Here is a 13,083-nt window from a genome sequence, read left to right as displayed (position 1 = left end):
TGTGTGTGTGTGTATAAAGGCTAGGTGAGCATTATCCAGAAATACAAAAGTCATTTAATGACAGAAAAAATAATCAGCTGAATACATAGATTAACAAAATAAAGGAGAAAATACCTTAAATGTGGAAAAAATATCTGACAAAATTCAACACCAATTCATCAGCAAATTAGGAATAGAAGAGAATTTCCTTAATCTAAAAAACGGCATCTATAAAAATCCTATAGCCAACAGCACATTCTTACTGGATTATGGAACAAAACAAAAATATCCATTATCACCATTTCTATCCAACATTATATTGGAAGCCAATGTAATAAGGGAATAAAAAGAAATAAAAGGTATAAACATAGTTTGTCAGAGAAGAAGCATTATTTGCACACACATGAGATTGTTTACGTAAATGCTCTTCCCCTCCAAATCTACAAAATCTATTCAAATAAAAAAATGAATTAGGAAAGGTCATTAGATACAAACAAAATATACAATAATCTAATGTATTTCTCTGTAAAGTAACAATTAGAACAATTAAAAATCCACAAAATCAAATAACATCAAATATCCAGTGAAATATATGCAAGACATCTATCCTAAAAATTGTGAAATATTGCTGAGAGAAATTGAAAAAGATCTAAACATCATGTGGCCAGGAAGGGATATACAGTATAACATTCATGGACTGAAAGACTAAATACTTGTTAGGCTATCAACTCCCATGAAATTTATTTAGAGTCAGTGTAACTGCAATCAAAATTTCAACAGCTTCTTAAAAAATGTGCGTGTAAATTGATGAGTTAATTCTAAGATTTATTTATTTATTTATTTATTTAGAGACAGAGTCTCACTCTGTTGCCTTGGGTAGAGTGCCAAGGTATCATAGCTCACAGCAACTTCAAACCCTTGGGCTTTAGCAATCCTCTTGCCTTAGCCTCCCAAGTAGCTGAAACTACAGGCATGCACCATTATGCCTGGCTAGTTTTTCTATTTTTAGTAGAGACAGGGTTTAGCTCTTACTCAGGCTGGTTTCAACCAGCAATCCACCCACCTCGGCCTCCCAGAGCATTAGGATTATAGGTGCAAGCCACTGCACCCAGCCTAATTCTAAATTTTATTAGGATTCCATGAATGCAAAGGACCTAGAGTAGCCAATTCAATCTTGATAAATAATAGCAAAACTAGAGTACTTAGGTCATCAGAGAGCAAGATTTATTATAAGGTCACAGTAATTAAGACACATGTTGGCTCGGCGCCTGTGGCTCAAGCGGCTAAGGCGCCAGCCACATACACCTAAGGTGGTGGGTTCGAATCCCCAGCCTGGGCCCGCCAAAAAACAATGATGGCTGCAACCAAAAAATGGCCAGGCGTTGTGGCGGGCGCCTGTAGTCCCAGCTACTTGGGAGGCTGAGGCAGGAGACTCGCTTGAGCCCAGGAGTTGGAGGTTGCTGTGAGTGTGATGCCATGGCGCTCTACCCAGGGGGATAGCTTGAGGCTCCGTATCAAAAAAAAAAAAAAAAAAAAAAAAAGACACATGTTATTGGTATAAAGGTAGAAAAGTAAGTCAATGGAGCAAAACAGTGTTTTTGATATTAACCTATACACATACATTCATCTGATTTATGATAAAGGTGCCCCTGCAATTATGTAGAGGGAAAACAGAACTTTTCAATGAAATTGTGGTTAGTTAAATAGACATCTATATGGAAAATAATGAAACTTGAGTACTGTTTCATACCAAGCACAAAAATTCATGTGAAAGCTAAAACATCAAGCTTCTAGAAGAACACAGAGGAGAGTATCTTTAGAATTATGGGCGTTGGTAAAGATTTATTCAATAGTACACAACAAGCATTAATTAATAAAGGAAAAGAAGGAGGCTTGACACATATGATCTCATTAAAAGAAAAAAATTCTGTTCATTGAAAGATAATATGAAAAAAATCTGGCAAATGGGAATAGATATGGAAAACATACATTATAAAATATTATCCAGAATATATAATGCCTAAAAATCAGTAATAAGACTGACAACCTAATTTTAAAAATGGACACCCTGAACAAGTATTTCACAAAGTGAATATATAAATGGCCAATAAGCATGACACTCACTGTAGCAATTTTCACAAGGGGCAAAACTGGAAAAAATCTAAATATCCAACAGAAGATTTAAAAAACATGACATATTCATAAAGGGGAATGCCATAAAGAAATTTAAAAAAAAAACAACTATGGTCATCTGCGGCAACTTGGACGAATCTCACAAAAGCAGCCAGTGTATGTATTTTGTAACTCTCTTTATAAGAAGTTTGAAAGTGGAAAAATTAATCTAAGCAGGAAGACAGACTATTAGATACCGTTTAGGGGGTTGGGCAGGTAGGGTTTCAATCACAAGTGAGCACAAATGAGTCTTTTGAGTACAGAAGATGAACTGCATCAATATAAGAGAAACATAAAACAAAAAAGACAAAAGATAATGGTGAACTGGAATCTTAGAAAAATGTGGTATTACTTGAGAAGATAAGAAGTAGTTGGATTCAGAATACATTTTTAAGGAAGAGCTGACATGACTAAATGCCAGTGAACAGAAAACTAGTAAACAGAAAACAGAAAATCATACTGAAGAGATTCAATAAAATTATACTCAATGAAAGAGAGAATTCGTAGATGATCTACTGTTATTGGTTCTAGCAACTAGGAGAATAATGTTGCCATTTACTGGGATGTAAAACATTGGTCAAAGAACTCTGAGTTCGGTTTTATTTTTTTTTATTTTTAGATAGGGTCTCTTTCTGTTGTCCAAGCTAAAGTACAGTGGTGTCATCATAGTTTACTACAACTTCAAACTCCTGGGCTCAAGCAATACTCCTGCCTCAACCTCCTAAGTAGCTGAGACTAAAGTCATACCCTACCATGGCCAGCTAATTTTCCTATTTTTTGTAGACATGGGGTCTTGCTATGTTGAACTTCTGGTCTCAAGCAATCCTCCTGCCTTGGCCTCTCAAAGTGCTAAGATTATAGATGTAAGCCACTGTGTGCTACAGAGAATTGTTTTTAAACATGACTTTTTATGAGACATCCACTAGATATCAAAATATGGAGAAGTTAATTAGGCAGTTGTATATGTAAGTTTAAGTCTGAAATTTAAGGGAGAGCCTGGATTGAAGATACGCATTTGAGAATATAAGTATATAACTGGTATAAAGCCATGAGACTAGCTAGATGAAATCTCATAAAATATGAGTACATAATCAAGAAAGGAGAAAGAAGATTGTTCTTGAGACACCCTAGCAGTCAGAAGTTGGAGAACAGAGGAGGATCCAGCAAAGAAGACTAAAGAGTGGCCCAAAAATCCAGAAGAAAATGAGAAGAATGATGTCCCAGAAGCCAAGTTAAAAACAGTTTTAAGAAAGCAGGAAAGGCAGCATCTCAACCAAGTGATCAAAGTTAACCAAGAGTGTCTCCTGATGTGATATACTGAGGATACCATATTACCTATATAGTATCTGCCAAAAATCAATATCCTGAATCAGACAAACCCAAATTGAGGCACATTCAACAAAACAAGTGACTTTGAACTGTTCAAAAATATGAATACCATGGAAAATAAAAAGAGGAACAAGGTTAGTTCAGAACCTAATGTAATGTATGATCCTGTATTGAAGCCTGAATTAAAAAAAAAATTTTAAAAGGATATTAAAACAATCAGCAATTTTTTTTTTTTTTTTTTTTTTGGAGACAGAGTCCCACTCTGTTGTCCTGGGTAGAGTACGGTGGGATCATAGCTCACAGCAACCTTAAGCTCTTGGGCTTGAGCAATCCTCTTGCCTCAGCCTCCCAAGTACCTGAGACTACAGGCACCTACCATAATACCCAGCTTTTTTTTCTATTTTTAGTAGAGATGGGGGTCTTACTCTTGCTCAGGCTGGTCTTGAACTCCTGAGCTCAAGAATTCACCTGCCTCAGCCTCACAGAGTGCTAGGACTACTGGCATGAGCCACCAAGCCTGGCCCAATTAGCAAAATTTGAATACTCACTGTTAGGCAGTATTTCTTGTGTAGTATGGCCTACTAAATCTGGATGTTTGAGACAGAAACCCTCCCTGGGGGGCAATATATTCATTATCTACTGTGATCCAGTAATTCCAATCTTAGGTATAAACTTCAGAGAAATTCTTATACATGTACACCAGAGTATGTGTAAAAGAATGCTCATAGCAATGTTACTTGTAATAACTGAAAACTTGAAATGACCCAAATGTTCACTAAATAAAATGGATTTAAAAACTTTTATTCAGTTAGCAGTTCTCAGAGTATATGGCCTGAGGAATGTAGCGGCCCTTAAATACTTCTGAGGTCCTATAATGGCAAAACTATATTCCTAATGATACTAAAACATTATTTGCCTTTTTCACATTCATTCTCTCACAGTGGAGTTTTCCAGATGCTACATCACTCTGACAAATAATATATGTTTGGATATTCTTATTTTTACTTGAATTATAGTTATTCATTACTACATTTTTTTACAAAAATTTTTTTGTTTATTTGTATATAAACATGCACACAATTTATGTATACAATTTAATGAGTTTGGACATATGCATATACCTATGATACTCAATTAAAGTGATAAACATATGCATGACTTCCCAAAGTTTCCTTGTGTCCCATTTTGGGTTTTTTTTGTATGTAATAAACATTTAACATAAGATATGCCTTCTTAACAATATTTTAAGTGTACAATATCATACTGTTATCTATAGGCATTATGTTACACAGCAGATCTCTAGAACATATTCATCTTGAACTGAAAACTTTATTAGGCAACAACTCCTCATTTTCCCCTCTTCTCAGCCCCTGCCAACCACTATTCTATTCATTGGTTTTATGAGTTTGACTATTTTAGATACCTCATATAAGGGAAACTATAGTATTTGTTCTTATGTGACTGGCTTTTTTTATTTAGCAGGTTCATCTATGTTGTCACAAATAGTAGGATTTCCTTTTCTTTGAGTCTGAAAAATATTCCTTTAGAAATATAAATACCACATTTTCTTAATCCATTCATCTCTCAGTAGACATCTGAGTTATTCCCAAGGAATATGTGCTTATATATTCCTGTTTTAAAAAGTTCCAAGTTTTAAATTCTAATATGATGATATGGAGAGATTTAACTCACATAAGTAAAAACTCTTTGGGATTTTTTAGGATGTAAAAGCAAAAGGTTTGAGAACCACTAATGCAGTTATAATCATTTCCTTGACCTCTTTTTTTAACATACTAACCTACAAAAACTCCTAACCCATGTTAAATTCAACTCTCTATCTATTCTGGACCTAAGCCAAAGACACGAATTAATTTCACTTTTAATTTTTATAAACCCTAAGCCTGTCCCACATTTCTCCAGTAATAGATCATAGATAGTAGTAATAGTAATGGATCTAAGCTGGGTAGAGAGGTAAGTGATTCACTTTGGAATTCCTGCTATCACATGATAAGATGTAGAGTTCTTAGATAATACCCAGATACATATTTGTAGAATAAAAAAGAACACTGAAATAAGGCAAGAACAGAACAGGTTTTTACTTGGCTCTTCTAATAGTTAGAAAATTGTTTTTCTTCTTCTCTTGTTCCTTTAGGCTAGACATACAAGTTCATGATGCCAACTGGCAAAGAAGTTGCCCTCTCTGGCCTGAAATATCTGGAAAGAAGAAATCAACTAATTTTACCAAACAGATCTGAAAAATCAGGTTATGCAGGTCATATGTGAATAGCTAACATTGAGATTAGGCCTCACACTAATTTAAAATCTTCTTAATAAATGGATTTTCTTAGCGATCCTGAGGGACTCTGAAATTTGGAAGTTCTTCCTATCAGGAAGCCCTGCTGTGCCCTATTCTAACTTAATTATCTTAGCTGAAAAAAAATTAAGGTGATGTCAGGGGACCAGGGATCTAATTCTAGTTCTGTCTCTTATGATGTGACCTTGAGTTTGTCATTAAAACATAATCCTTTCTTATTTTTCTAAAGGTAAATAATTAAATAATGACTGTCCCACTTCAGAGAAAGACGAAGGATATTATCTAACACATTTTGATGCTACTAAGATTGACAGAATCGGACCCTTAATCAACAATAGTAATTTCACAAAATTCTTGTACATTTGTGGTTTCATTCAGTTTTCATGACCAACTTATAAAGGCTGACCTTTATCGTCTCCTTTGACAAATGAAAAAATGAGACTCAGAGAAAGAAAAGTAAGAGAGCCAGGCATGATTCTAGTCTTTGGAATGTCTATTGTACACACTCTGTCATAAAATCTAGGAGGAAGGAAGAAATCTCTGGACTGGCAGGAGCCCAGGAAATGACAATTTATGTGTTAATTAATTTGACCACATCAACTGAAGATTAAGTAAATGCTAAGTATCTAGGTTTGCTAAGTATCTAAAGTGAAAAAACGCAACATGATTTTTCTCTAATAGATTCCAACAAAAAAGTAAACAATGATATGCCTAAAAAATAATTCAAATTAATGATATTAAAGAAACTCAGTGAGATACAAGAAAACACAGTTAAACACAACAAAGAAATCAGAAAAACAATTCAGGAAGTGAACGAGAAATTCGCCAAAGAGACAAATATAAAAAAGAACCAAATACAAATCATGGAACTGAAAAATTCAATGACTTAAATAAAAAATCATTTAAGAACTTTGACAATAGGCTAGGTCAAACAGAAGAATTTAAGAAGTTAAAGGTAAGTCTCTTTCAGCTGGGCATTGATGGCTTCCACTTAAAATCCAAGCACTTTGGATGACTAAAGAAGGAGGATTGCTTGAGGCCAGGAATTTGAGATCAGCCTGAGCAATTATGACACGCCCATCTCTACAAAAAAATAGAAGAGTTAATCAGGCATAGCGGTGTGTGCCTATAGTCCCAGGTACTTGGGAGGCTGAGGTAGGATGATCACTAGAGCCTAGGAGTTTAATGTTACAGTGACCTCTGATGACACCACTGAATGAAATCTAGTTACCACAAGTGATAGAGTAAGACCCTATTTCAAAAAAGATAGGTCTTTTGAAATAACCTAGTCACATATACATAAAAAAAAAAAAGAATAAAATAAAAGCCTTTGTGACATACAGGACACAAAAGAGTGACCAAGTATTCAAATTTTTGGTGGTATAGGTGACTAGAAGCCCAAAGCTAAAAACTTTCAAGTCTAGCATGAGATTTAAACATCCTAATACAAGAAGCTCAGAGGTCACCAAATAGACACATCCCCAAAAGATCTTGGGTTAAGGTGTTATGGCATACCTCTTAGGGTTGGGACACAATTACAAGAGAGACTTTACCTAACAACTGTAATCAGTCTCTTTGTACCCTCGAGGAATCCCAAACAATAAAAATCTAAATAAAAAAAGATCTTCCATGGCACATTATATTTAAACTGTCAAAAGTCAAAGACAAAGAGAATTCTAAAAATAGTAAGAGAAAAGTGTCTATCACTTATAAGGGAACCATGATTAGATTAGCAGTAGATTTTTTTTTTTTTTTTTTTGCAGTAGAAACCTTATAGGCCAGGAGAAAACAGGATCATATATTCAAAATGCTCAAAGAAAAAAAACCCCTGCCAGCCAGTAAAACTATACATAGCAAAACTATCCTTCATAATGAAGGAAAAATAAACTCTTTATTTAAAAAATAAGAGAGTTCTATAACTAGAAGTAAAAGGACAATATCTACTATCATGAGAACACATGGAAATCTAAAACTCATTGGTATAACAAATACACAAATGAGGAAAAGAAAGGACTCAAATGTTATCACTATAGAAAGCCACCAAACCCTGGTGATAAATGTAAGAGAGAAAGGAAGGAACAAGGCTATACAAACAACCAGGAAACAATGAACAGATGACAGAGATAAGTTTTCACCTATCAGTAATAACGCTGAATGCAAATGGATTAAATTTTCCACTTAAAAGATAAATACTGGTTGAATGGATTTTTAAAAATTACTGAACTGAGAACTATGAAACTCTAAGAAAAGAAATAGCCGAAGATGTCAACAAATGGAAAAAAATACAATGCTCATGGCTGGGAAGAATCAACATTGTTAAAATGTCCATATTACCCAAAGCAATCTACAGATTTAATGCAATCCCCATTAAAGCACCTCTGTCATACTATAAAGATCTGGAAAAACTCAACTCATATTTACTCACACTTTCTTATGAAAGATAGAACACAACTATAGCCCAGGATGAAGAAGAGAAATGGAATGGGAAGGGAGGGGAGAGGAGAGGTTTGATAGAGGGAGGGTAAAAGGTGGGACCACACCTATGGAACATATTGTAAGGGTACAAGTCAAATCTGTCAAGTGTAGAACATAAATGTCTTAACACAATAATTGAGTAAATGAGGCAAAAGCTATGTTGATTGGTTTGATATAAGCACATCAGATTGTATAAAAAAATCAGCACATTGTACCCCACATATGCATAAATGTATTCATGATCTATGTGTATTATGACTTAATCAAAAAAATGACTCAACTACCTATTGCCTATAAGAAACTCACTTCAGGCTCGGCGCCTGTAGCATAGTGGTTACACTGCCAGCCATGTACACCAAGAGTGATGGGTTTGAACCTGGCCTCGCCTGGCTAAACAACTGCAAACAAAAAAATAGCCAGGCACTGAGGTGGGCGCCTGTAGTCCTGGCTACTCGGGAGGCTGAGGCAAGAGAATCCCTTAAGCCCAAGAGTTTGAGGTTGCTGTGAGCTATGATGCCACAGCACTCTACCCAGGGTGACAGCTTGAGACTGTCTCAAAAAAAAAGAAACTCACTTCAAGGGCAAAGACACAGATGAACTGAAAAAAAAAAAAAAAAAAAGGAGATGGTAAAAGATATTCTATGCAAATGGAAACCAAAGAGAACAGGAGCAGTGATACTTACTAAATCAGATAAAAGAGCCTTTAAGTCAAAAGCAGTAAAAAGAGACAAACAAGGTCATTATATAATGATAAAGGAATCAATGAAGCATGAAGCTATAACAATTCTAAATATATATGTATATGGACCCAACACTGGAGCACCCAGATACATGAGAAAAATATTATTACATCTAAAGGAAGATGGATAGAATCCAATACAATAAAAATTGAGAACTTCAACACTCCACTCTGAGCATGAGACAGATCAATAGAAAGAAATTTAACAAAGAAGCATTGGATTTAAACTGCACTTTAGAACAAATGGACCTAAATGACATTTATAGAATGTTTTATCCAATAGCAGCAGCATATACATTCTCATCAGCACATGGAAAATTCTCTAGGATAGATCATATGCTAGTCCACCAAAAGACTCAACAAATGTAAGTCTGGGTGTGGTGGATCATGTCTGTAATTCCAGCACTTTTGAGAGGTTGAGATTGGAGGACTGCTTGAGGTCAGGATTTTAGGATCAGCCTGAGCAACAAACTAAGACACTATCTCTATAAAATAATAATAATAATAATAATTAGTTGAGTACGGTGGTGTGCATCTGTACTCCCAGCTACTTGGGAGGTTAAGTGAGGATTGCTTGAGCCCTGGAGTTGGAAGTTGTAATGAGCTATGATGATGTCACTGCACTCTAGCTCTGGCAAGAGAGTGAGACTCCCCCCTGCCAAAAAAAAAAATATGTCTTCTATCAAACAAAAAGCCCAGGATGGCTTCACTGCCTAATTCTACTAAACATATGAAGAAGAACTAATACCAATCCTCCTCAAACTATTCCAAAAATTTGAAAAGAAGGAAATTCTCCCTAACTCATTTTATGACCCAGATACCAAAACCAGACAAGGACATACAAAAAAGGTAAACTATAGGCCAATATTCCTGGTGAACACAGATGTAAAAATCCTCAACGAAATGCTAGCAAACTGATCCCAATAGAACATCAAAAAGATAATATACCATGATCTAATGAGATTTACCAAGGGACACAAGAATGGTTCAACGTATGCAAATCAATAAATGTGACACATCACATCAACAGAGTGAAAGACAAAGACTCTATCATCTCAACAGATATAAAAAAAAGCATTTCATAAAATTCAACATCCTTTCACAGTTTGCTGTCAACAAACTTGGCACAGAAGAAACATACCTCAACATAATAAAGGCCACATATGAAAAACCCACAGGCAACATTATAGGGGAAAAGCTAAAAGCCTTTCTGTAAGAACTGGAATTGGACAAGGCTGCCTACTTTTACCACTCTTATTTGACACAGTACTGAAAGTCTTACAGAAATCAGGCAAGAGAAACAAACATAAGGTATCTGAATGGAAAAAGAGAAAGTGAAATTATTCCACTTTGCAGGTGATATAATCTTACATTTAGGAAAATCTGAAAACTTCACCAAAAAACTCAGATCAGATGAACAAATCCAGTAAAGTTGCAGGATACAAAATTAATAAACAAATTAGTAGCATTTCTATACATCAATAATGAAATAGGTGAAAAAGAAGCCAAGAAGGCAATCACATTTACAATAAAAAAATTAGAAAGTAAAACTTAGAAGTAAACTTTAACCAAGGAGATGAATGATGTCAACAAGGAAAACTAGAAAATACTAATGAAAGAAACAGAAGACACACAAAATAATGGAGAGGCATTCATAAATTAGAAGAATTAATGTTTTTTTAAACTGTACTACCCCTATAGATTCAATGCAATCCCTATCAAAATACCAATGATATTTTTCACATAAACACAAAAGTATACTAAAATTTATATGGAAGTAAAATAGAACCTCAATAGCCAAAGAAATCCTGAGCAAAAAGAACAAAGCTAGAGGCATGATAATATTTGGCTTCAAAATATATTACAAGGCTATGGTAACTAAAACAGTATGATATTGGTATAAAAAGAGGCCAATGCAACAGAATAGCAAATCCAAAAATAAATCCATGTATTTATAGCTCAAAGGCACCAAGAACATACATAGGGAAAAAGACACTTTCTCTAATAAGTGATGCTAGAAAAACGGGACATACATATGTAGAAAAACGAAACCAGATCCTTATCTCTTACCATATACAAATTAATTAAAGGCCTAAATGTAAAACTCAAAACTATATATTTACCAGAAGAAAACATAGGGGAAATGCTTCAGGACACTGGTCTAGGCAAAGATTTTATGGCTAAGACCGCAAAAGTCCCCATGACTGCATTAATGTACACAGCTATGATTTAATTAAAAAAAAAAAAAAAAAACCTCAAAAGCAGAGGCAACAAAAGCAAAATTAGAAAAATAGGATTATATCAAATTAAAAAGCTTCTGCACAGCAAAGGAAACAATCAGCAGAGTGAAGAGACAACCTAAAGAATGGCAGAAAATAAATGCAAACTATTCATCCAGCAAGAGGGTAACATCCAGAATACACAAGGAACTCAAACAACTCAACAGCAAAACAACAAATAATCCCATTAGAGAGTGGCCAAAGGACATAAATAGATCTATCTTAAAAGAAGACATCCAGATGGCTAACAGGTGTATGATATAATGCTCAACATCACAAATTATCAAGAAAATGTAAATTAAAACCATAATGAGATATCATTTTAACCCCGTTAGAATGGTTATTAAAAAGACAAAAAAATAACAGATGGTGCTGAGGATAAAGGAAAAGGGAACTGTTATACACTGTTGGTAGGAGTGTAAATTAGTGGTACTATTGTGGAAAACACTATGGAGTTAAAAAAAAATAAAACTAAAAATACAAGTCCCACACAATTTAACAATCTTACTACTGGATATTTATCCAAAGGAACGGAATCAGTATATCAAAGGGATAGATACCTGGATCACCATGAAGTACTAGTCACATCTCCAAGATATAGAATCAACCTAAGTGTCCATAAATGGATGAATAGATAAAAATAAATGGAATAATATTCATCTAATAAAAAAGAATGAAATCTTGTCATTTGCAGCAACACGGATGGAGGTTATTATGCTAAGTGGAATAAGCCAGACACAAAAGACAAATATCATATGTTCTCGCTCATGTAGGGGAGGTAAAAAAGTTGATCTCATGGAGATGGAGGGCAGAATGATAGTTAAGAGGGACTGAAAATGGTGTGTATAGGAATGGGGAAGGAATAGAGGTTGGTTAATAGGTACAAACATTAGAGGGAATAAGTTCTAATGTTTGATAGCAGAGTAGGATGACTATAGTTAACAACAATGTGTTGTATATTTCAAAATAGCTAGAAGAGATGATATGAAATATTCCCAACATACAGAAATAATACTCAAGGTGACAGACACCCTAAATACTCTGATGTGATTCATTACACATTCTATGCATACATAGGGTGTACACACCCCACGGAAATGTACATACATTATGCATCAATAAAATCTTTTTTAAATAAAAGAGAGAAAGCACAAATATAAAAATAAGAAGTGATAATGAGGCTGGGTGCAGTGACTCACATCTGTAATGCCCAAACTTTGGGAGGCTGAGGCAAGAGGATTATTTGAGGCCAGGAGTTCAAGACCAGCCTGAGCAACATACAAGACCCTGTCTCTACAGAAATAAAAAAAACAGCTGGGTATGGTGCATGTCTGTAGTCCTAGCTACTTGGGAGGCTGAAGTGGGTAAACACTTGAGCCCAGGAACTTGAAGTGTTGGAGTTGTGATTGTGTCACTGCACTCCAGTTAGGGTGACAGAGTGAGGCCCAATCTCAAAAAAGAAAAGTGACAATGGACAAAAATTATTGAACCAAAATCAACGATGCAAATCATAAAAGACTTTTTTTTTTTTTTGAGAGAGTCTCATTTTGACATCCTTGATAGAGTGCTATGGTGTCACAACTCACAGCAACCTCAAACTCTTGGGCTCAAGTGATTCTCTTGCCTTAACCTCCTGAGTAGCTACAGGCACCTGTCACAACACCCAGCTATTTTTAGAGTCAGAGTATCACTCTGGCTGATCTGAAACTCCTGAGCTCAAGCAATCCACCAGCCTTGGCCTCTCAGAGTGCTGGGATTACAGGTGTGAGCTTACAGCACCTGGCCAAAGTATTAAG

At 35.1% G+C, this 13,083-nt stretch overlaps 1 protein-coding gene across 12 annotated transcripts in view; it reads right to left on the bottom strand.

The window, feature by feature from the left end:
• The window catches only part of SCMH1 (Scm polycomb group protein homolog 1), a 198,641-nt gene that overhangs the window by 48,045 nt on the left and 137,513 nt on the right, over positions 1-13,083 (bottom strand). The gene's annotated exons all lie outside the window — the stretch shown is intronic.

The sequence above is a fragment of the Otolemur garnettii genome, unplaced genomic scaffold, assembly GCF_000181295.1.
Source record: "Otolemur garnettii isolate 467f Iridium unplaced genomic scaffold, OtoGar3 scaffold00144, whole genome shotgun sequence".
Classification (NCBI taxonomy): Eukaryota; Metazoa; Chordata; class Mammalia; order Primates; family Galagidae; genus Otolemur; species Otolemur garnettii.
The sequence above is the reverse complement of the archived record's forward strand: the minus strand, read 5'-3'. Positions and strand labels throughout refer to the sequence as shown.